This window comes from Ranitomeya imitator, chromosome 2 (assembly GCF_032444005.1).
Source record: "Ranitomeya imitator isolate aRanImi1 chromosome 2, aRanImi1.pri, whole genome shotgun sequence".
Classification (NCBI taxonomy): domain Eukaryota; kingdom Metazoa; phylum Chordata; class Amphibia; order Anura; family Dendrobatidae; genus Ranitomeya; species Ranitomeya imitator.
In genome coordinates, this window is record NC_091283.1 from 625,320,266 (window position 1) to 625,341,235 (window position 20,970).

Genomic DNA, 20,970 nt, shown 5'->3' on the forward strand with positions numbered 1-20,970 from the left:
ATGATCTCTGCCACAGTAGTTGGGTATAGACAGAACACGTTGAACAGAGCTATGCTGTTCTGCTAAGTTCATTGCTTACATCCAATCAACTCCACAGTTGAAAACAGCTGCACAATTGCAACCAGGTTTTTTTTTTTTCTCTGAATCTTTTCAGTGTTTTAGAAGAAGCATAGTTTAAAGATTCGGTCAGGTGAGACGTGATGGGATTACCCCTCCACACTGCTCAATCTCCTGTAGTGTGGCGGTGAGACGTTGCATCATACTCATTCCATCTCTGTCAGCTGGATCTTTAAACTTAGGCAGTGATTCACGTTGTGCATAGTTTGCGCAGCTATAATCAAGTGACAGGTTGCCTTTAATTACATGAAAGCCCTTCAACTCTTGCTTTTCAAGAAACTGAATTTTTTTTTATCAAAAGGCTATATTTGTCTTCCTCAGAAACTCATAGAATTGTGTTAAAATGCCTTCTGATAGCTGTCTCTAATGATTCCATCATACACATGAATGCTCAACTCAAGAGCTGATTCTTCTCATATCTTCCAATGTAGGAGAGTCAGGAGGCACCATCCCACCTTAGCAGACTTTAACATAATGGATATGGAGCCAGCTTAATTCCTTTATGTATATTGCTGTGCACAATCTCAGCAGTCTGTGCAATGTACACACAGTCTCCCTGATTCACCAACACACTTAACATTTGTCTTTTACCAGGAGATAATTATATTAAGTGATAGCACATGTGACAAGTCAAACAGTGATCTCCCCATGTCTAGCATGCAAAATAAGCACCACGTTTGACTGCATATCACTAAGGCTACGTTCACATTAGTGTTGCGCCGCCCTGCGTCGGCGACGCAACGCGCGACGCGCGCAAAAACGCGCGCAAAAACGCGCGCGTTTTGCGACGCGTGCGTCGTTTTTGCCGAAAATCGGACGCCAAGAAAACGCTACATGTAGCGTTTTCTTGCGTCCGACGCTAGCGTCGGAAACGACGCACGTGGCTAAAAAACGCCACAAAAAAACGCACGCGTCCCCTATGTTAAACATAGGGCGCGTCGCCGTTGCGTCGCCGCTGCGTCGCCGCTGCGTCGCCGACGCAACAGCGGCGCAACGCTAATGTGAACGTAGCCTAAGATTGGTCCTTCATTCTAATGACATCATCCACCCCACTCAATACCAAATTCCCCATAAACAATGCTTAGTACCGAACGAATTAAGACATGACCATTCTTTTCTTTGGATAAATTGGCCACAGCGGCCATTTTATTGACAAATCAAACATAAATAACACCAATTATACAATTGTGTAAAAAAAAAACTTGAGGGGAGGGTTCTTGGAACTAAAAAATCTGGCACACCATGGGCAAAAGCCCCCATCCCCCCACAAACTTTTAACAAAAACCTTCTTTACCCTCAGCCGTAACCACCAGCTCGAGGGCACCATGTAACCCGTTTCCGGGCAAACAAACTCCAAAGCTCCCGAGGTAAACTCTCTGTCCAGAGCCCGTAAACCAAAGCCAGATCAACCCCATAAAACCTCAACTCCAAGAACCCCACCCCCTGCCAAACCAGCCACTGTGATGACAATATGAACATGAACTCCCTAGAAGTAAATAACCCGGTTAATCCCAGATGCCCCAACCCAAACTAATCACCCAAGCCCTAACCCCAAAAAAGGAGGGTGGGTCTTCTCTCCTTGCTGATGCAACGTGCACTGCCCCAAAACCCACCCCCTCCTCAGCCTAAGCACCCGCCCCGTTTTATCCCCTTTGAACCAATCCCACTGCACTTATTACAGCCCCCCCACTTGTTTATAGTTCAAAGTAAAAAATTGGCTATAGACATTTAATATCTCAGTAACAGTTCTCATAACTAATAGATTAAATTGCTAAACCTGCCAATAGGTAATCTAATGTACACGGGAACTTCCCGACTCTCCACAGCTTAAAGCGGTTACACATAACTAGTTATTGAACCCGTTCTACGCCTGGGTGGTGAGCATTTATATTGGTATATGGTCTCCATCCTGGTATGTGTTGCTTTCATCCTGGCCCTAATCTTGTCATGCGCTGCTACCATCTTGCGCCCCCGTCCTGTCATGTGCAGCCCCCATCCTGTTTTGTGTACCTCCATCTTGTGATGTGCTACTGTCTTCCTGAGCACTCATCCTGTCACGTGCTCCCATCCTGTACCCAAATGTCATGTGGTGGTCCCATCCTGTACCCCAATCCTGTCATGTGGTGCTCCCATACTCCACCCCAATCCTGTCATGTGCTGCTACCATCATGCGCCCTCATCCTGTCATGTGCTACTCTCTTCCTGAGCCCTCATCCTGTCATGTGCTCCAATCCTGCGCCCCCATCCTGCCATGTGCTGCTCCCATCCTGTGCCCTTATCCTGCCATGTGCTGCTCCTATCCTGTGCCCCCATCCTGTCATGTGCTGCTCACATCCTGTCATGTGCTGCTGCCATCCTGCTCGCCCCAGTTCTGTCTTATGCTGCTCCTATCCTGCGCCCCATCATGTCATGTGCTGCTCCCATCCTGTGCCCCCACTCTGTCATGTGCTGCTTGCATCCTGCACCCCGTTCTGTCATGTGCTGCCCTATTCTGTCATGTGCTGCTCCCATCCTGCGCCACCGATCTGTAATTTGCTGCTCCCATCCATATGCCCCATATGCTGCTCCATAAAGGTTGATGGCCCCCATAAGATGCTCCATAGTATATGCCTGATATGCTGCTCCATAAAGGTTGATGGCCCCCATAAGATGCTCCATAGTATTATATGCCCTGTATGCTGCTGCAATAAAAAAAATAACATAATCCCCTATCGTCGCTGGGTGCCAAGTGCTGGGGGGCCTGAGCAGGCGGGGACACCGGCGCGCTGTGGGGGTCAGGTGCCTGAGTCGCCGCTAGCTCAGGCCCCCGGCACTTGCTATAGTCACCTGGCCCTGATCCACTGCTGCGTGCCGCTCCGTCTTCCGGGTCCTCTGGCTGTGACTGTTCAGTCAGAGGGCGGTGCGCATTAAGCGTGTCATCGCACCCTCTGAACTGAACGTCAAAGGCAGAGGATGTGGAGGACGGAGTGGCGTGCATCGGTGGAACGGGACAGGTGAATATAGCCGGACCAGTTGCACAGCGTTAATTGCGACATTTTCGCCGTGCAACGCAGTCCGTTAGCGTTAACCCATTTACGCAATGTGAACCTAGCCTAATTGTAGGGAGAGTAGAGGACAATGTGAGCTGTCTTCAGCACCTGGCGCCTGAGAACAGAGCAATGTGTGCTGGCTTGTATCCAGTGTAGATACGTGTGATACTGATGCGGCACACGTATGAAACACAGGGCATCTCCGATACTGTTTTTTTTCCAGTACCGTAAATATTAGGACATGTGATGGAGGCCTAAGATGGATGACTGACTACCAGAAAGAGCTGAAAGAATGAGGGGGTGACCTCCTACTGTGACTATCTGCCAGGAAGAGATGAGTGACGAATAGACACCCTTACTGTCACTGACTTCTAGGGACAGCTGAGAGAGACGGCGGGACAACTGAGTGACCAGATGACAGGTCAATGATTGCTTAATGACCTAATGGCCAATAATGGTTGATGGCAGAAACAGTACTTTGGAGTATAAACCATTAAGAAAGAAAATCAGGGGCGGGATTATGGATGGCGGTGTTGGAGTTTCCTTTTTGGCTGGAGGAACATTGCATCTGTCCTATATCACACTGGCATAAAAAAGTATCAAGATTTAATAGTATTTTCATCACCATCGTAAACAGAATATCAAATGCAACCCAAAGGATGTCCTATATACGACGGTCTACCCAACCATGGACCGCTTCCTGCCCCTCAGTCTGACTTCGTCCAGTTTTTTAATGACGGGGCTGGATTTCTTGGAGGCGACTGTGTAGCTTTGGAGCAGAGCTCTGAACATGTCCTCTGTCTGGGGGTGAGTGCTGAGGAAAGACTTTTCCAAGACATAAAGGTCGACACCTTTATCTTCTGGGAGAGCAGAGATGAAGCTCAGGCCGAAATCGATCAGCACCAGGTTTAAGTCCGGATGTGGAGGCCGTAGGAGCATGTTCGAGGTGGTCAGGTCCCCATGGACGACATCCTCATCATGCATCCAGGCCAATATCTGACCAATCCTTTCTGCAAGGCTGTACAGGCTGCTGCCATGTTCTTGCGCTGTCATTATGAAGTCCCGAACAGTGACTGATCCTTCTATATCCTCCAGGTAGATGCAGTTAGAGACATAATCAACAAAATAAACCACAGGAGTGGCAATACCTGCCTTCCTGCACCTGAAGATTGAGCGCACCTCCTGGGCGGTCCGCCGGTGTGTCAGCTTCTGGTCCAGCGTAGGATGCCTGTAAGTCTTGGGGAAACGCTCCTTCACTACAGCCGCTTTCCCCAGGAAACTTCCCCGGTACACCCGAGCCTCAGCCCCCTGCTTCATGAGCTGCAGCCCCCCCAGGTACCGCCGAGTCCGCTCCCTGCTTATGCTGTCCACGCTGTTCTCCACAGCATTCATGGTAAAGGCTAACCCAGTCAGGATACATTCCTTTATGTTGGCCATAATTGGTCCTGTGGTGAGAAGCATTGGGTCAAACAATGGTAGAGATATACACAGCATGAAAAATGTATGTTCTACATACAAATGGCAGTCATGAACAATCTACCGGGACGGAAAGGCATCACTGCACTACAGGAGTCTAGTTACTTCCTGAAAATGGCCAGAGAGTGGTGAGGGGCTTCATTTACACATGAGGGTCATCCTACTTAGCATTGTCTAGAATTCCTTCAATCAGACATATCACATATCTAAAGGATACACCATAAATATTTGATAGATATGGGTCTTAAAAGGCAATATTATGTGCATAAGCCATAAAACATGGAAAGAATAAAATAGTGAAAAATAGAAGTATGTAAACTATTAATCTCATGGGACTCCTATAAGTAAACAGACAATCATTGGTCGACTGTCACAGTATAAAGGCTGGCCATACAAAAATATTGAAAACCATTGGCTCTACTGACAGCTATCTTCCTAAAGGCCCCGTCACACATAGCGACGCTGCAGCGATACCGACAACGATCCGGATCGCTGCAGCGTCGCTGTTTGGTCGCTGGAGAGCTGTCACACAGACAGCTCTCCAGCGACCAACGATCCGAGGTCCCCAGTAACCAGGGTAAACATCGGGTAACTAAGCGCAGGGCCGCGCTTAGTAACCCGATGTTTACCCTGGTTACCAGCGTAAAAAAACAAACACTACATACTTACATTCAGCTGTCTGTCCCTTGCAGTCTGCTTCTGCACTGAATGCTGGCCGTAAAGTGAAAGTGAAAGCACAGCACAGCGGTGAGTCACACAGCGGTGACTCACCGCTGTGGCTGTGCTCTGCTTTCACTTTACGGCCAGCAGTGCAGAAGCAGACTGCAAGGGACAGACAGCTGATGGTAAGTATGTAGTGTTTGTTTTTTTACGCTGGTAACCAGGGTAAACATCGGGTTACTAAGCGCGGCCCTGCGCTTAGTTACCCAATGTTTACCCTGGTTACCTGCGAAGACATCGCTGAATCGGCGTCACACACGCCGATTCAGCGATGTCAGCGGGACCTCAACGATCAAAAAATGGCCCAGGCCATTCCGACACGACCAGCGATCTCACAGCAGGGGCCTGATCGCTGGTACGTGTCACACATAGCGAGATCGCTACTGAGATCGCTGTTGCGTCACAAAACTTGTGACTCAGCAGCGATCTCGCTAGCGATCTCGCTATGTGTGACGGGGCCTTTACTCCCTACACAGCAACTCAGCTGAGCATTCCTGTATTCCCCATGGGGAGGGTAGATTTAGCCTCAGCCAGAATTACCAGTAGTCAGTTAGAACAGATCCAACTGCAATCCATTGACAAACAAGTTGTCCAGACTAAAAAAAAAAAAAAAAATTATTTCAACTGGATACATTTTTTTAACATTGAAAGCTAAATGGCCATCCATTTGAAACTGATCAATAATGAAAAAATGGATGGCCAGTTAACAGATCTGTTTTTCATAGACTTCAATCTTAAAAGACCAGATCCAGTTGAAATCAATTTTACTTAGCACAACTTTTTGACAATAGATTGCTGCTGGTTCCGTTCTACTGAAAGGCTCTGTTCACATGTACAGTAATCAAAGGCGATGTTCACATTTCCACCAACAATTTAACATAACTTAAGCATAGAGCATCCAGCTAAAGCAAAAAATACTTCAACTGGTACCAGTTCTTGTGTGGTTTTTGTTCAGCCGATCGCCCAGGTCTGGACCTATCACACACAAGAAATACTTCAGTTGCCACCATGCTGATCTCCCCACTATTTGTGGAGGAGCAGATCACAATCTATTGTTCCCCATCAGAGTGGCTGCACAAGAATTACTGACAACAGTCTAACAAGAAAGTGAATCAGAAAAGTCACAGCATCTATAATCCTGAACCTTTCAGAAACACTCCCACACATGTTTATTCCACCAGCCTCCCACTTGCAGGGACAACTGCCCTTTAACATCACAGCACTGGTACAAGCTCCCTATGACAGTGTAAGGAAGAAGTATACTTACGAGATGGGACGTAGCAGATGCTCAGGTCTCACTGGATTCTTGGATCCTTGATCCTGGAAGTCCTTAGTCCTGGTGGTCTGTAGTTATGGAGGTCCTTAGTCCTGGGGCTCAGGTGAGATCAGTCACAGATTGCGATAGTTCTGAAATCTCAGGACTTTAGGTGACAGCTTTATCCCCTGACTCTCCAGGTTTTGGGGGGGGGGATAGTGTTTGAATTCGGTGCTCTGGGGGGCTCATGGTGTCAACTTCTTGTCACTTGCTATCCTGGAATTCTTTATCCTGGAATTCTTTATCTATTGGTATGCAATGGTATGCAATTGTTCCCAATGTTTTGAATACACTTGGTCCCCAGCTGGCTGCCTGTGTATTATCATGCAGACATGGTAGTAGCCCTACTTCAGCCCTGGTGGTGTGGGGAAGTGTGTAAAACAGGAATTCCCCCACTCCTGCATCCTCCCCTTACATGCCTGAGTTAAATTTGTCCTGTGTGTGGCACCCATGAGCCAAGTATGCCTTAATATGTAGAGAAGTGATGACATCCAGTCAGTTTTCTGTCATAGATACAGTTCTGGAGCAAATATGAGATTTCTCAGGTTATAGAAACATTCACTGACACACAATCCTCCAAAATTCACCTCACAACTCGTCATCTCCTCTTTGCGTTTCACATGAGGAGATTTTTTTTACATTTTTTTTTTTCTCAACATTTTTTTCCTCGAAATTTGAAAAATTATTGAAGGGTGGAAAAGTGCATGACTTTTTTAAAAAAAAGTTTTTGAAGAGTTTTACTTCAAAATCTATCGCAATCTCTTCTAAACCTCTTCAGAAAAAAAAATGTCTCTAAAAAATATTGTTTCTTGAAGCAACTCGCATTAAAAAAAAATCAGTGTGAACATAGCCTGAGAAATAGATGTATGTCCTAGAGTAGGTATAAAAAGTCATCAAGAAAAGTGAGACGATTTTTTTTTTTCACTTATCCATATACAATCCGTTTTTTTACCGCAGCGTCTATTAACCATTTACAGTTTCCTAAGGTACAGAATTGCAATATATCCCTAAATATCGGATGTTGCACTGTGGCTCGGTATGGCATCTGATTTTCGCCCCTATAGACCTGAACGGGCAAGTCTCATCCCATTTTTAGAATAAACTTGTGCATGCTGCCATGTTTTCACATTCAGAAAATAATCGCTTCTCAGCAGCGCCCTATAGAATAACATTGGTCCGAGTGCTGTCCATTTTGTACTTGTGCTGTCCATTTTGTACTTGTGCTGTCCATTTTGTACTTGTGCTGTCCATTTTGTACTTGTGCTGTCCATTTTGTACTTGTGCTGTCCATTTTGTACTTGTGCTGTCCATTTTGTACTTGCGCTGTCCATTTTGTGCTTCTGCTGTCCATTTTGTACTTGCGATACGATACGATGCACTTTATTAATCCCGTGGGAAATTATGGTATCACAGCAGCACAACTTACATCATAAGAATCATAAAATGAATTACTTAGTTGACATGACAGTTTGTTGACAGAAGAACATTATACATTAGAATAGGACATACTCAGCGGGTGAACTGAAAAGTAGGAGAAATAAAGTAGACATTCACCTTTATGATTTAACCCTAATGTTGTACATACCCATAGCAGTTGGCACTAACGATTTCCTAAATTTTTCCTTCTTACACCTCAGGAGTATTAGCCGGTTACTGAAGGTGCTCTTCTGTCTCATGAATAGCTCATATAGTGGATGTGCATTATTGTTCATAATTGCCCTACACTTTCTCAGAGTTCTTCTCTCCACTACCTCCTCAAGAGAGTCGAGATTGCAGCCGACAGCAGAGCTTGCCTTTTTGATAAGCTTATTCAGCTTATTAGCATCAGAGGCCCGCACACTATTACCCCAGCATATGATTGCAAAAAAGATGGCACTTGCCACCACAGACTGGTAGAACATTTCTAACATTTTGCTGCACACATTAAAAGACCTCAGGTTCCTTAGGAAATACAGTCTTTGAGTGGCATCTCCAGTCCAGTTTGCTATCCAAATGGACCCCCAAATATTTATAACTCTCCACCTGCTCTACCTCCTGACCAGCAATAGTGATCGGTAAGCATTCCAACTTAATCCTGCTATAGTTGGCCACCAACTCCTTGTTTTTTTTTAACATTTAGTTGTAGATAGTTACCATTGCACCAATCCACGAAATTCGACACCACCCTTCCCCTAATACATCCCACAACCACGGAGTCATCCGAAAATTTTTGAAGGTGGCAAAGATCAGATTTATACTGAAAGTCAGATGTATACAGTTTGAATAGAAAGGGTTCAAGCACCGTTCCCTGGGGGTCACCTACACTGCTCAGTAATCTGCTTGACACAACTGCTCCCATCTGTACAAACTGTGGCCGATCTGATAGATAGTCAGTTATCCAATTTCTCATCCCCACCTCCACCTTCATATCAGTCATCTTTTTGTGTAGTAAAGGTGGCTGCAGGGAATTAAATGCACTCGAGAAATCAAAGAACATCGCTCGCACCGTGGTTCCGTCAATCTCCAGAAATGAATGTACACTATGTAACAGAGAAAGAATAGCATCGTTCACCCCCAATCTGTCAGTAAGCAAACTGAAGGGGATCAATAAAAGCGTTAACCCTCGGTCTTAAGTGAGCAAGAACTAATCTTTCCTAGGCCTTCATAGCATGAGATGTTAAGGCTACAGGACGATAGTCATTTAGGGTTGCAGGAGAAGAAGTCTTGGGTACCGGCACCAGACAGGAAGTTTTCCATAACACTGGTACCCTCTGTGTTTGTAGACTTCCATTAAATAGGAGTGTAAAGATCGTACACAGCTGGTCTGCACAAACTTTAAGGACACGTGAGCGGAGTCCATCTGGTCTTGCTGCTTTACCAATGTTAAGTGACTTAAACTGCCTCCTCACATCATTTTCGGATACTGTAAAATTAGTCTGCTCCTCCTCCAATATCGATGTTGCAGAATTTGCACCCAATTCCCCTCCACTTCCAGTTGGCAGTACACATGTACTGCTAAGGCTACGTTCACATTAGCATTTTCCATTTTGCGTCGTGTTTGCGTCGGGCGACGCAGCGGCGACGCATGCGTCATGCGCCCCTATATTTAACATGGGGGACGCATGCGGTTTTTTTGCCGCAAGCGTCGGGCAAAGAAAACGCAACAAGTTGCATTTTTCTTGCGTCCAAATTTCGGCAAAAAACGACGCATGCGTCGCAAAACGCAGCGTTTTTGCGTGCGTTTTGGTGCGTTTTTATTTGCGTTGTGCGTTGCATCGCCGATGCAGCGGCGCTCAACGCAAATGTGAACGTAGCCTAAATCTATTGAAATACTCATTCATCTCATTAGCCTTGTCCAGTTTTCCTCCCCCCACCGTGTTCAGACCTTACCTTAAGCCCAGTCAGTGATTTCATTCCTGACCAAACCTCCCTGGTATTATTGTGGGACAGTTTCTTTTCAACTTTAATTCTGAAGGCTTACTGGGCCTCCTTTATTTTATACTTCAATTCATACTGTATCATTTTAATTTCCTCTTTGTCGCCTAATTTAAATGCCTTTTTTTTCCTGTTGAGCAAATGCTTCAATTCCTTTGTTATCCATGGCTTGTTTGCAAAACACCTAATCTTTTTAGCTGGCACCAGCATATCAGTGCAGAAGTTAATGTAGTCAGTCACTCTACCAACCACTTCATTAACATTTGTATACTCATCCATTATCCCAAGCAGCACATCCCAGTCTGTAAGGCTACGTTCACATTAGCGTTGCGTCGGCGACGCAGCGGCGACGCAGCGGCGACGCGCCCCTATGTTTAACATAGGGGACGCGTGCGTTTTTTTGGTGGCGTTTTTCGCCACATGCGTCGTTTCCGACGCTAGCGTCGGACGCAAGAAAACGCTACATGTAGCATTTTCTGTGCGTCCGATTTTCATCAAAAACGACGCACGCGTCGCAAAACGCGCGCGTTTTTGCGCGCGTTTGCGCGCGTTTTACCGTGCGTCGCGCGTTGCGTCGCCGACGCAGGGCGGCGCAACGCTAGTGTGAACCTAGCCTAAGATGAAAGCAATCCTGCAAAGCCTGTTCATTTGTTGGACTTAACTGATTTAATCATAGCAGGCTGTTTACTAACAATAATAATAATAATAATAATAATTTTTATTTATATAGCGCCAACATATTCCGCAGCGCTTTACAAATTATAGAGGGGACTTGTACATACAATAGACATTACAGCATAACAGAAATACAGTTCAAAACAGATACCAAGAGGAGTGAGGGCCCTGCTCGCAAGCTTACAAACTATGAGGAAAAGGGGAGACACAAGAGGTGGATGGTAACAATTGCTATAGTTATTCGGACCAGCCATAGTGTAAGGCTCGGGTGTTCATGTAAAGCTGCATGAACCAGTTAACTAAGTTTTTTTTTTTTTTTTTTTATAGGCCACACAGGGATCGTTAGGTTAATGCATTGAGGCGGTAGGCCAGTCTGAACAAATGAGTTTTTAGGGCACGCTTAAAACTGTGGGGATTGGGGATTAATCGTATTATCCTAGGTAGTGCATTCCAAAGAATCGGCGCAGCACGTGTAAAGTCTTGGAGACGGGAGTGGGAGGTTCTGATTATTGAGGATGCTAACTTGAGGTCATCAGCGGAGCGGAGGGCACGGGTAGGGTGGTAGACTGAGACCAGAGAGGAGATGTAGGGTGGTGCTGAGCCATGGAGTGCTTTGTGGATGAGGGTAGTAGTTTTGTACTGGATTCTTGAGTGGATGGGTAACCAGTGTAATGACTGGCACAAGGTAGAGGCATCGGTGTAACGGTTGGTGAGGAATATGATCCTGGCAGCAGCATTCAGGACAGATTGGAGCGGGGAGAGTTTGGTAAGAGGGAGGCCGATTAGTAGAGAGTTACAATAGTCCAGACGAGAATGAATAAGTGAAACAGTAAGAGTTTTTGCAGAGTCGAAAGTAAGAAAAGGGCGAATTCTAGAAATGTTTTTGAGATGCAGGTAAGAAGAGCGAGCCAGTGATCGGATGTGGGGGGTGAATGAAACGTTAGAATCAAGGATGACCCCAAGGCAGCGGGCATGTTGCTTTGGAGTAATGGTGGAACCGCAAACGGAGATGGCAATGTCAGGCAAAGGTAGGTTAGTAGAGGGAGAAAACACGAGGAGTTCAGTTTTTGACAGGTTTAGTTTCAGATAGAGGGAGGACATGATGCTAGAGACAGCGGTAAGACAATCACTGGTGTTTTCTAATAAGGCAGGCGTGAGATCAGGAGAAGAAGTGTATAATTGGGTGTCGTCAGCATAGAGATGGTACTGGAAGCCAAATCTACTGATTGTTTGACCAATAGGGGCAGTATACAAAGAGAAGAGGAGGGGGCCTAGGACTGATCCTTGATGAACCCCAACAGTAAGGGGAAGGTGAGAGGAGGAGGAACCAGCAAAACATACAGTGAAGGATCGGTCAGAGAGATAGGAGGAGAACCAGGAGAGAACGGTGTCCTTGAGGCCGATGGAGCGGAGCATAGTGAGGAGGAGCTGATGATCCACAGTATCAAATGCTGCAGAGAGATCCAAGAGAATTAGCATGGAGTAGTGACCATTAGATTTAGCTGTTAGTAGGTCATTAGAGACTTTAGTGAGGGCAGTTTCAGTAGAGTGTAAAGAGCAACAGGTTGGTAGACTGGTGACAATAGTATAAGATTGTGATCAGATTTCCCCAAGGGCGGCAGGGTAGACAATGAATAAGCATTCTTGACATTCGCATAGAGTAAAGGTACCTTCACATTTAGCGACGCTGCAGAGATCCAGACAACGATCCCGATCCCTGCAGCGTCGCTGTTTGGTCGCTGGAGAGCTGTCACACAGACAGCTCTCCAGCGACCAACGATGCCGGTCCCCTGGTAACCAGGGTAAACATCGGGTTACTAAGCGCAGGGCCGCGCTTAGTAACCCAATGTTTACCCTGGTTACCAGCGTAAAAGTAAAAAAAACACACGTCATACTAAAGGTACCGTCACACTAGACGATATCGCTAGCGATCCGTGACGTTGCAGTGTCCTGGCTAGCGATATCGTCCAGTGTGACAGGCAGCAGCGATCAGGCCCCTGCTGTGATATCGCTGGTCGGGGCAGAAAGGCCAGAACTTTGCTTCGTCGCTGGCTCTCCCGCTGACATCGCTGAATCAGCGTGTGTGACGCCGATTCAGCGATGTCTTCGCTGGTAACCAGGGTAAACATTGGGTTACTAAGCGCGGCCCTGCGCTTAGCAACCCGATGTTTACCCTGGTTACCAGTGAAGACATCGCTGAATCGGCGTCACACACACCGATTCAGCGATGTCTGCAGGGAGTCCAGCGACGAAACAAAGTTCTGGCCTTCTAGCTCCGACCAGCGATGTCACAGCAGGATCCAGATCGCTGCTGCGTGCCAAACTGAACGATATCGCTAGCCAGGACGCTGCAACGTCACGGATCGCTAGCGATATCGTTCAGTGTAAAGGTACCTTAAGTCCAAAATAATGTGCTGTCCATTTTGTACTTGGACTGAAAATACGGTCGTGTGAACAAGTCCTTGTAGGAATAAAATAATAAATGGATATTTCTCCATCTATACAAACATTTACTGGTGCTAAGGACTAATGATGGCATATTTTATATTTGTAATATACTTGATTCTCCCAAAATGTCTCCATTACACTTTTCCAGGGATCTAGCGTTTGCTCAGGTTATCATCGGTTACAAATAGAAATGATACGTGCCTGATGAAATCACTGTAGTGAAAAAACACTGCTTTTCTGTGATGTCAGCCATTTTGACAAAAAAAGAAAATGTAGGACAGCATTCAATAAATTGATGCAAATTTCAGTGATGCGATATTGTGGATTCAGAAAGTCTTTTTATTATTTTGAACTTATCACAAACAAAGGTATAACTGGCGCCATTACTAGTTAATGTGAAAGGATAATAAAATGTTTAAAAAAATAAATAAAAAAAAAGTGACAAAATGTTCCCATCTCGGCCAGCTTTCCTACATACAGGAGTGCTCGTTCATTCAAGCCCTCCTATGTTCTTTGTTTCCCTTTCTCTCCAAATAAATGTGTCATACTTTGTTTCTCACTACAATAACTTGTCAAAAAGACTTAATTTCTTGCATTTGAGCGTGCACTTGTGTATTAGTCAACACTGGAAATGGATCCTAAAATGAGCCAAAATATAAACCAATGAACTATATATTTCCTATATCAGCTATACATTACACTTTTTCAATAATGGATTTAAATTGATCACATACAGACTTATAGCATTGTTTTTTACCCCCTAATCTTCCTTTTTTGTTTTCGCTTGTTTTTCCATTTCTTTAATTAACCCCTTCATGACCCAGCCTATTTTGACCTTAATGACCTGGCCGTTTTTTGCAATTCTGACCAGTGTCCCTTTATGAGGTAATAACTCAGGAACGCTTCAATGGATCCTAGCGGTTCTGAGATTGTTTTTTCGTGATATATTGGGCTTCATGTTAGGCCTGTTTCACACGTCAGTGTCTCCGGTACGTGAGGTGACAGTTTCCTCACGTACCAGAGACACTGACACACGTAGACACATAAAAATCACTGCATCTGTTCAGATGTCAGTGATTTTTTTGCGGACCGTGTCTCCGTGTTTGGCCGTGTGCCAAACACGGAGACATGTCAGTGTTCGTGGGAGCGCACGTATTACACGGACCCATTAAAGTCAATGGGTCCGTGTAAAACACGTACCGCACACGGACGTTGTCCGTGTGCAGTCCGTGTGCCATGCAGGGGACAGCGCTACATTAAGCGCTGTCCCCTCCACTGGTGCTGAAGCCGCAATCCATATCTTCCCTGCAGCAGCATTTGCTGCAGGGAAGATATGAATAATACTGTTTAAAATAAAGATCTATCTTCCCCTCGCCCTCCCACCCCCTGTGCGCCCCCCCGCTCCCTGTGCGCCCCCCCGCTGTTCAGAAAATGCTCACCCGCCTCCCTCGTTGGCCGGCGCTGCTTCCTCTCCTGGCCGCAGCTTCTCCTGTATGCGGTCACGTGGGGCCGCCGATTACAGTCATGAATATGCGGCTCTACCTCCCATAGGGGTGGAGCCGCATATTCATTACTGTAAATGAGCGGCCCCACGTGACCGCATACAGGAGAAGCTGCGGCCAGACCAGGAAGCAGCGCCGGCGAGGGAACGAGCTGGGTGAGTATTTTCTGAACAGTGGGGGGGGGGCGCACAGGGGGTGGGGGGCGGGTGGAAGATAGATCTTTATTTTAAACACTATTATTCATATCTTCCCTGCAGCAAACGCTGCTGCAGGGAAGATATGAATCGCAGCTTCAGCACCAGATGCTGGTACGTGTGGTACCCAGCACGGTGCGTGTGGTACCCAGTGGGCACGCGGGCGCCACACTGATGTGCCACGTGAGGACACAGACACACGGACACGGATAACTCCAGTACTGTTTTTATACGGTACTGGAATTATCTGGACGTGTGAAACCGGCCTTAGTGGTAAATTTAGGTCAATAAATTCTGTGTTTAGTTGTGATAAAAATGGAAATTTGGCGAAAATTTTGAAAATTTTGCAATTTTAACATTTTGAATTTTTATTCTGTTAAACCAGAGAGTTATGTGACACAAAATAGTTAATAAATAACATTTCCCACACATCTACTTTACATCAGCACAATTTTGGAAACAAAATTTTTTTTTGCTAGGAATTTATAAGGGTTAAAATTTGACCAGCGATTTCTCATTTTTACAACGAAATTTACAAAACCATTTTTTTTAGGGACCACCTCACATTTGAAGTCAGTTTGAGGGGTCTATATGGCTGAAAATACCCAAAAGTGAAGACCAAAGAGCTGTCAGAGGACACCAGAAACAAAATTGTAGCCCTGCACCAGGCTGGGAAGACTGAATCTGCAATAGCCAACCAGCTTGGAGTGAAGAAATCAACAGTGGGAGCAATAATTAGAAAATGGAAGACATACAAGACCACTGATAATCTCCCTCGATCTGGGGCTCCACGCAAAATCCCACCCCGTGGGGTCAGAATGATCACAAGAACGGTGAGCAAAAATCCCAGAACCACGCGGGGGGACCTAGTGAATGAACTGCAGAGAGCTGGGACCAATGTAACAAGGCCTACCATAAGTAACACACTACGCCACCATGGACTCAGATCCTGCAGTGCCAGACGTGTCCCACTGCTTAAGCCAGTACATGTCCGGGCCCGTCTGAAGTTTGCTAGAGAGCATTTGGATGATCCAGAGGAGTTTTGGGAGAATGTCCTATGGTCTGATGAAACCAAACTGGAACTGTTTGGTAGAAACACAACTTGTCGTGTTTGGAGGAAAAAGAATACTGAGTTGCATCCATCAAACACCATACCTACTGTAAAGCATGGTGGTGGAAACATCATGCTTTGGGGCTGTTTCTCTGCAAAGGGGCCAGGACGACTGATCCGGGTACATGAAAGAATGAATGGGGCCATGTATCGTGAGATTTTGAGTGCAAACCTCCTTCCATCAGCAAGGGCATTGAAGATGAAACGTGGCTGGGTCTTTCAACATGACAATGATCCAAAGCACACCGCCAGGGCAACGAAGGAGTGGCTTCGTAAGAAGCATTTCAAGGTCCTGGAGTGGCCTAGCCAGTCTCCAGATCTCAACCCTATAGAAAACCTTTGGAGGGAGTTGAAAGTCCGTGTTGCCAAGCGAAAAGCCAAAAACATCACGGCTCTAGAGGAGATCTGCATGGAGGAATGGGCCAACATACCAACAACAGTGTGTGGCAACCTTGTGAAGACTTACAGAAAACGTTTGACATCTGTCATTGCCAACAAAGGATATATTACAAAGTATTGAGATGAAATTTTGTTTCTGACCAAATACTTATTTTCCACCATAATATGCAAATAAAATGTTAAAAAAACAGACAATGTGATTTTCTGGATTTTTTTTCTCAGTTTGTCTCCCATAGTTGAGGTCTACCTATGATGTAAATTACAGACGCCTCTCATCTTTTTAAGTGGTGGAACTTGCACTATTGCTGACTGACTAAATACTTTTTTGCCCCACTGTATCTCAGGGTACCCCAAGAGGTGAAATATTAGATTCACTTCCCATCCTGCATAGAGCCTCTGGGTTTCTGGCTGACGCTTCTCTAGAATCTGTTAGAGTGGCCGCCAGATCTCTTGTACTCTCCAACTCTGCTAGAAGAGCCCTCTGGCTTAAAATATGGAGCGGTGATATCACCTCAAAGGCCATGTTGTGTGCTATACCCTTTAAGGGAGATTATGTTTTCGGTCCGGCCTTAGATGATATTCTTGACAAGGCTACTAACAAGAAAAAGGCACTCCCGGAGCAAAAACAACCGAGGAAACGTTTTTTTCGTGCCCCACAGTCTCAGCCCCCTCAAGCAAGAGGGAAAGGCAAAACCGGCAGGTGGAGTTACGCAAAGGGTAGAAGGAAAAATATTTTTGTCCCCCAGCAGCAGCAGCAACAGTCCCAACAGGACAAGCAATGACTCCGACGCGGTAGGGGGGAGACTCTCAAAATATGTGGGTCAGTGGGAAAATATCACCAGTTCCCACTGGGTCCTCAATGTCATGAAGGAGGGCCTATTGATAGTTAATTTCTTCCCCCCCCTCAGGGTCTAAAAGTTACTACCCTTCTGACTTCAAGAGATCACAGTTTGTTGACATTGGATCTCGGGGATCTTATGAAATCAAATGTGATCTCCCCAGTTCCACATCTGGAACAGGGAAAAGGACATTATTCCCGGCTGTTCTTAGTACCCAAACCCTCAGGGGATGTACGAATTATTATAAACCTAAAAGGTCTAAACCAACATGTGAAATATCGCAAGTTCAAGATGGAGTCTGTAAGATCTGCAATTCCTCTGATAGGACATCACTCCTTTATGGCAACCATCGACCTAAAGGATGCATATTTTCACATTCCTATCCACCCGAGACACAGAAAATATCTCAGGTTTGCGATACAGGGGAGTCATCGAGTGGAGCACTATCAGTTTGGAGTCCTTCCCTTCGGCATTTCCTCAACACCAAGAGTATTCTCCAAAATCATGGCAGAGGCAGTGTCATTTATCCGAAGTCAAGGTGTCTGTATAGTGCCCTACCTGGACGATCTCCTGATAGTAGCCCCCACCGAGATGACCCTGATGTCCCATGTGTCAACCACTTTGGAGATATTGAAGTCTCTGGGTTGGATTCTAAATATCAAGAAATCTCAGCTTCAACCCTCAAAAACCAGGAAGTTCTTGGGTGTGGTTTTGGACTCAGCAAAACAGATGTCCTTTCTCCCAGACGATCACAGGCTACCATTAGTAGCAAAAGTCAGAAGATTCAAGGAGATGAGATTTCCTACTCTTCGAGAAGGAATGTCTCTCTTAGGCTCCATGACAGCCTGCATACAATCAGTGGCTTGGGCTCAAGCTCACTCAAGAACTCTCCAAACCCACATTCTAGACAGGTGGGATGGTCGACCTGGCACTCTAACAAAAAGGTTTCACACACCCGGTCGAGTGAAAGCATCCTTAACATGGTGGATGAATTCCAGAAACCTCCTGAAGGGTGTGAGCTGGATTCAGCTTCCGCTAACCACAATCAAGACAGATGCCAGCAGGAGGGGCTGGGGAGCCATAATAAATCATGTTCCTTACCAAGGTCTTTGAAACCAGTCAATCAGCGAGCAGTTGTCAAATTTCAGAGAGCTCAAAGCTGTGGAAGAGGCCCTGTTGGCAGCAAGCCGTCAGATTTCTGGTCAACATGCCCAGATCTATTCAGACAATATGACCACGGTGGCTCACATCAAGCACCAGGGCAGTACAAAATTCCTCAGTTTGAAAAAGATCTCCGCTCGAATTTTTTATTGGGCCGAAAAACACCTACTGTCCCTGACGGCAATTCACCTAAAAGGGACTGCAAATATTCAAGCAGACTACCTGAGTCTGGAGCCTGGATATTCAAACATTCAATATGTTAGTACAAAAGTGGGGTCTTCCAGAGGTCGACCTCTTTGCCTCTCACCAGAACGCAAAAGTCAAAACCTTTTTTCCTTGAACCCAAGAGGCAATCCCAGAGGAGTGGATGCCCTAGTCCAAGATTGGCACTTCCAGCTTGCCTATGCATTTCCGCCAATCCCAATCCTTGCAAAGGTTCTACGGAAGATATGAATAGAAGGGACTCCAACTATCCTGATAGCTCCTTTTTGGCCCAAAAGAAGTTGGTTCAACTTGATCATCCAACTACAAGTGGATGGACCGGTAATGTTACCTCTAAAAAACAATCTCCTCTCTCTCTCAGGGTCCCATTCTCCATGCAGACCCTCAGAAATGGAACTTAGCGGCGTGGTTACTGAAGCCCAAGTTTTGAAAGCAAAAGGACTATCAGACCCTGTCATAGCTACTCTCCAAAAATCGAGAAAGCCAGTAATCAACGCCATCTACAACAAAATCTGGAAAAAGTTTTCGTCGTTTTGTTTGCCTAACCTTCCAGACCCTCTCAAACCCAATATACCTAACATTTTAGATTTTTTACAAAAAGGCTTGGAAATGGGTCTTAGACCCAATACTCTCAAGGTCCAGGTCTCTGCACTTAGCTCCTTTTTTGATCAAGATCTAGCAGGTCATCGCTGGATCAAAAGGTTCTTAACATCAGCAACTAGGATGAATCCTAGAAAACAGATCATAGTTCCCCCATGGGATCTTAATGTGGTGCTCCAAGGTCTTACAGGCCCGCCTTTTGAACCTTTGTCCTCCTGCTCTCTTCAAAATCTTGCCTATAAAACTGTGTTTTTGGTAGCCATAACTTCGGCTAGAAGAGTGGGTGAACTGCAAGCCTTATCTATAAGAGAGCCGTATCTTCTAGTGAGAGATGACTCAATAGTACTTCGGCTAGATCCTTCTTTTCTTCCGAAGGTAGTCTCTGATTTTCATCGTTCCCAAGAGATTGTTCTACCGACCTTTTGCCATAATCCTGCAAACTTGGAAGAAAGAAGATTCAACACTCTGGATGTCCGACGTATTCTGCTGCAATACTTAGATCAAACCCGTGCTCTCAGAATCGATCATAACCTCTTTGTCCATCTCTCAGGGCAAAATAAGGGGAAAAAAGTAGCTAAAAGTGCCATTGCTATGTGGATTAAAAAAGCCATAACGGAAGCCTACGTTGCTCAAAACAAAATTCCTCCAGTAGGGATCAAGGCCCATTCAACAAGATCGACGTCAGTTTCCTGGGCAGAAAGAGCAGGTGCATCTCCGGAGCAGATCTGCATGGCAGCAACGTGGTCTTCACTTCATACCTACTCTAGGCATTATAGATTAGATGTATTGTCCAATAATGACTTGGTCTTCGGCCGTAAAGTCCTCCAGGCCGTTGTCCCTCCCTAGTGCTTAATTAGTTGGTATTCCTCCATATGCCGTCGTGGAAGGTGACTAGAGAAAATAGAATTATTCTTACCGTTAATTCGGTTTCTAGGAACCTTCCACGACGGCACTAATTTCCCACCCGATACATATTCCTGGACTAGTTCTGGGATTCAGAAGGTAAACCGGTGCTATGGTTTCAGTTGTAAGTCACTGGCAGGTGGGAGGTGGGAGGTCCTTTTAAACCTCTCTGTTTCCTGTTCCCCATTAGGGCAAAGAGACAACCTCCATATGCCGTCGAGGAAGGTTCCTAGAAACCGAATTAACGGTAAGAATAATTCTATTTTTTTACTGGGGAAATGAAGGAGCGATTATTGTTGTTTTTAAATATGTATTTTTTTACCTTTCACTATTTTAAGTCCCCATTGAAGACATCAATCTGAAAAAGCTTGATCGCTTGTTTTATATACTGGAATACCATGGTACTGCAGTACTGTCAATCACGAGTAGTGGTCATAAATGCAGTACTGCCAATCGCTAACCGCAGTACTGCCAATCGCTAACAGCAGTACTGTCAGTCACTGACAGCAGTACTGTAAGGCTATGTGCACACGTCAGGATTTCTAGCAGAAATTTTCCTGACAAAAATCAGACATTTCTGCCAGAAACGCATGCGTTTTTTTCGCGTTTTTCATGCATTTGACACGTTTTTTGTGCGTTTTTTCCCAAATGCATAGAATTGCGGGAAAAATGTGGAAAATCTGCAAAATTAATGAACATGCTGCTTTTTTTACCGCGATGCGTTTTTTTTGCAGGAAAAAAACGCACCATGTGCATAAAACATGCAGAATGCATGATAAATGATAGGATGCATAATGAATGCATTTTAAATGAGTTTTTATAGCGTTTTTATCGTGAAAAAACGT

The 20,970-nt window shown here is 45.4% G+C and overlaps 1 pseudogene; it reads right to left on the reverse strand.

Moving 5' to 3' along the window:
* Nucleotides 1-3,810: 3,810 nt before the first annotated feature.
* On the reverse strand, nt 3,811-4,583 carry LOC138667889 (EKC/KEOPS complex subunit Tp53rkb pseudogene; annotated as a pseudogene).
* Between the last annotated feature and the right edge of the window lie 16,387 nt (nt 4,584-20,970).